This window comes from Babylonia areolata, chromosome 24, assembly GCF_041734735.1.
Source record: "Babylonia areolata isolate BAREFJ2019XMU chromosome 24, ASM4173473v1, whole genome shotgun sequence".
Classification (NCBI taxonomy): domain Eukaryota; kingdom Metazoa; phylum Mollusca; class Gastropoda; order Neogastropoda; family Buccinidae; genus Babylonia; species Babylonia areolata.
In genome coordinates, this window is record NC_134899.1 from 32,391,621 (window position 1) to 32,396,620 (window position 5,000).

The following is a 5,000-nucleotide window of genomic DNA, read 5'->3' on the forward strand; positions in this document are numbered from 1 at the left end:
CAACTCGAGTAATGATTACAATACAAATCAATACAATACAATATAATACAATACATACAATGCAGGGCAATACGATGCAATGCAAGACAAGGCAAGGCAAGGCAAGGTAAGGCAACCCTATCCAATACAATACAAGGCAAGGCAAGGCAAGGCAATGCAATGCAGTGCAGTACAACGTAACACAACGCGACTCAACACAATAGAAGACAAGAGAATACAATACAATACAATACAATACAATACAATAATATTTCAAAACATGGCTGCTTGACATGCCGATCAGCCGACACATAGCTAAATGAGGAATATGGATAAACAAACCCTGACTCCCTCCCCCCATCCCCCCCCCCCCCTTCAAAACAAAAACAAAACAAAACAAACAAACTCCAAGTCTATTCATACGCCCTCATTTGGCATGCAGGCACAACAACAAGTGTGCTGAAATATGAAACACATACAACATTCATTCAAGACAGGACAAGAAAAATATATTTTCCTCAGTGACGTTAGAGATCGGGAATAAAACGAAAATCACAAATGCTGCTGCATCAGCGGCTGAGGTGTGCTACATTACGAAACAACATGGATCTAATACACTCTGCGAAAAACGACGCGGTTTTTTTTTTACATATTTGTTCTACAACACTGGATCAAATATGGAACCCATTTGACAAAATGACGAAATATGTTCATTAACACATGCGAGACAAAGAAATGGACAGAAACACTGACAAACGGACAAAAAACATAGTCGGCGACGGAGCGGCAGACAGTCTGATTCTGGAGCAGCATAAAATGGTTGTTTCCTCCCTCTCTGCCACGCTCCCTGTTCTTGCTCTCTCGCTCTCTCTCTCTCTCTCTCTCTCTCTTCCCCCTCTCTCTCTCTCTCTCTCTCTCTCTCTCTCTCTTTTCACTCTCCCTCTCTTTCACACACACACACACACACACACACACACACACACACATATACCCACACCTACCCTCCCCACACACACACACACACATGCCCGCACACACACACACACACACACACACACACACACACACACACACACACACACACACACACACACACACACACACACACACACACACACACACACACACACACACACACACACACACACACACACACACACACACACAAGCACACACATACACACTACTATACGACTTGCGCCTAAAGAAAGAAAAAGGTCGCCCTTCTAGTTAGGAGCTTTGCGAAAAACAAAACGCATTCTCCGAGATGGATTTGAATTCAAGAAGAAAAAAAAAGATGTGACGCCACATCAGAAGCTGTAACAAACTTTACTGCCGGAGAAATTCAATCGAGCTGCATTCCGTGGAGCGGCGGCGTTAATCCTGATACAATTTGTTCAGCATCGCTGCCTCAAATTCGGCTTGACGGAAGAGAAGTGTCGAAAAGCAAGTTTGAATTATTCTCTCTCTCTCTCTCTCTCTCTCTCTCTCTCTCTCTCTCTCTCTCTCTCTCTCTCTCTCTCTCTCTCTCTCTCTCTCTCTCTCTGTGCCTGTGTTTGTGCCTATATATGTACATGATTAAGAGAGTGGCAGACAGACAGACAGGCACACACATAGAAACACAGATACAAACAGACAGGCAGAGGGACAGCGAGACAGACGTTGTTGTCATCACGTTTGCCAGCAGAATGCTTATGTTGCATATTGGGTTGTTGTAGTGTTATTGTGTTTTTTTGTTTTCTGTTGTTGGTTTGTTTTTGTTTTTTTTCGAGAGAGAGGGCAGAGGGTCAGGGGGAGGGGAAGGCGGGGGGCAGAGAAAGAGACAGCAGACGATGTCAGAAAGTTTTCCTGCAGAATGCTGATTGTGTATTGTATGTGGAGGGTGAGAGAGAGAGAGAGAGAGAGAGAGAGAGAGAGTAGTTCAGTTCAGTTCAGTTCAGTTCAGTTCAGCTCAGCTCAGTTCAGTTGCTGAAGGAGGCTGTCACTGCGTTTTGACAAATCAATATAAACACAACATGCAGATGCCTGACCAGCAGCGTGACCCAGGGTGGCTTCAACAAATAAGTAGATATATCAGTACATAGACGAATGAATGAATGATTTTTTTTCTTCAAAAGATAGATATATTGATAAACAGATAGACTAATAGCTTAATAAACAGATAGATAGCTAAATACATGAATAAATAGATAAACAAATAGACAGATAAATAAATAAATAAATAAAGGAGAAAATTAAAATAGAAAAAAAAAGTAAGCAGATAGATAAAGATAAATGTAGGGAGAAAGAGAGAGCTTGAGAGATAATGGGGGGGGAGGGGGGGCAGAGGCATACAGACAGACAAACGGACAGGCAGATAGAAGTTGATATTAGCAAATACTGTAATTTATTGAGTGAGAGAGTGAGTAATTGAGTGAGTGAGAGAGAGAGAGAGAGAGAGAGTGTGTGTGTGTGTGTGTGTGTGTGTGTGTGTGTGTGTGTGTGTGTGTGTGTTGGAGTTTTACAGCTGGAATAGTATGCAGGCAGGATGTATCGTATTGTAATGTAATTCATATATCGTATTGTGTCGCATTGCATTGTGCTGTATTACATTGCATTGCATATTGCATCACATTGCATTGAATTGTATTGGGTTCTGTTGGGTTGGATTATATTGTGTTGTAGTCTATTTCATCATATTCTGATCCATCATAGTCTATCCTGTCTGTATCATGTTGCGCTGCACTCTGTTCTTTTCTATTCTATTCTGTTCTTGTCTTGTCTTTTCTTTCATTTTCTATTCTATCATTTTGCTTTCTCGTCACACACACACACACACACACACACACACACACACACACACACACACACACACACACACACACACACACACACACACACACAAATCTTCGTGAAATTCGGGTAAGAAAGCGTGGGACGGCAAGAGAACAAGGATTGACACGTGATGTCACAAGAAAGAAGGTAACTGAAAAGTTTTGACGTACCAGTTGTTGTTGTTTATTTTGTTTGTTGTTTTTTGTTTTTTTTTCAACTTCCATCGATTCTAAATGTTGGATTTGTTGTATGTTACAATGTGTTCTTTCTTCAGAACTGATTTCTACTTTCGTTTTTCGGGGTAGAATTTGAGGCATGGTCATTCTTATAAGGAAAAGCCTATTTTCCAGTCCTTCTTTAAAAATATTTTTTTCCTTTTTTTATATTATTTTTTTGGTTCCGGAAGCAAGGTGGCCCAACATTCCTTGGGATGCATTCGCAAACATCATGTGGCACCCTTTGAGGTGGTTCTTGAAATACAGGTTTGGTTTTCTGGTTTTATTAATTAGACTGGTTTTTTTTTTTCTTCAAGACCATTTTGTATTGTATTGCATTGTCTGACATTGTGTTGTGTTGTGGTGTTTGTTATTTTTTTAATGGTTTTTTTTTTCTTTTCTTTTTTTCTCAAGGCCTGACTAAGCGCGTTGGGTTACGCTGCTGGTCAGGCATCTGCTTGGCAGATGTGGTGTAGCGTATATGGATTTGACCGAACGCAGTGACGCCTCCTTGAGCTACTGATACTGATACTGTGTTGTGTTGTGTCGTGTTGTGTTGTGTTGCGTTGCGTTGCATTGCGTTGCGTTGTGTTGCGTTGTGTCGTATTGGATTGGATTGGATTGGATTGGATTGGATTGAATTGCATTGCATTGGGTTGCATTGTATTGTATTGTATTGTATTGTATTGTGTTTCTATTTTTCACAGCGTATTCTTGTGAGACAATCGGGTTGCTCATCCCAGGGTGAGTGTATTGATACAATGCAGCAGCAACCTTTTTTCTTTATTTCTTCTACCGTCAAACGTATTTGTTTTCTTGATTTTTCTACCGTTTCTTGCCAGGCACAAACATTTAATTGTTTTGTGTTGTTTTTGTTTTGTTTTGTTTTTGTCGTTTTTGTTTGTTTGTTTGTTTGTAAGTTTGCTTGTTTGTTGGGTGGCAGAATGGTTAAGACGCTTAGCTGCCAATACAGATGGTCCGTGAGGGTGTGGGTTCGAATCCCGCTCTCGCCCTTTCTCCCATGTTTGACTGGAAAATCAAACTGAGTGTCTGGTCTTTCGGATGAGACGATAAACCGACGTCCCGTGTGCAGCACGTACTTGGAGCACTGAAAAAGAACCCATGGCAACGAGAAGAGTGTTGTCCTCTGGCAAACTTATTGTAAAAAGAAATCCACTCTGATAGGTACACAAATATACAAGTATGCACTCAAAGCCTGACAAGCGCGTCGGGTTATGCTGCTGTCAGGCATCTGTTCAGCAGATGTGGTGCAGCGTATATGGATTTGTCCGAACGCAGTAGCGCCTCCCTGAGAAACTGAAACTATAATTGTTGTTGTTGTTTGTGTTTCTTTTTTTGGGGGGGCGGAGATAGTTTGTAGTAGGTGTTGCCACTGCCGTTGCTGTTGCTGTTTTTGTTTGGGGGCTCTTATTGTGATCGTTGGTCTTCGTGCGTTAAATATATGCTACACAAGGGACCTCGGTTTACCGTCTCATCCAAATGACTGGCGTCCAGACCACCATCACCACTCAAAGTCTAGTCAAAGTGGGGGCGGCGGGGAGGGCGGGGGGGGGTGCAGCGGGGGGGGGGGGATACTGGCATGTGCGGGATTCGATCCTCAACGCTCAGATCCTCGCGCTTCCTAGCCTTGGTGAAACGCGTTTCCCACAAGACCACCACCACTCCACTGTTTTGTTCTTTTTGTTCTTTGCTCCCTGTACTGTCTGTCTGCATGTCAGAGACGTTTGCTTTTTGTTCTTTCTTTCTTTTTTCATTGTCCGGTCAATCTTAGGAACTGTCAGTTTCGTTTTGTACATTCAAACGTCTGTTTTTTGTTTTTGCTTGTGTGTGTGTGTGTGTGTGTGTGTGTGTGTGTGTGTGTGTGTGTGTGTGTGTGTGTGTGTGTGTGTGTGTGTGTGTGTTTGGTTTTTTGTTGTTGTTGTTGTTGTTTGTTTGTTTGTTTTTTGTTTGTATTTTGTTGTTGTTGTTGTT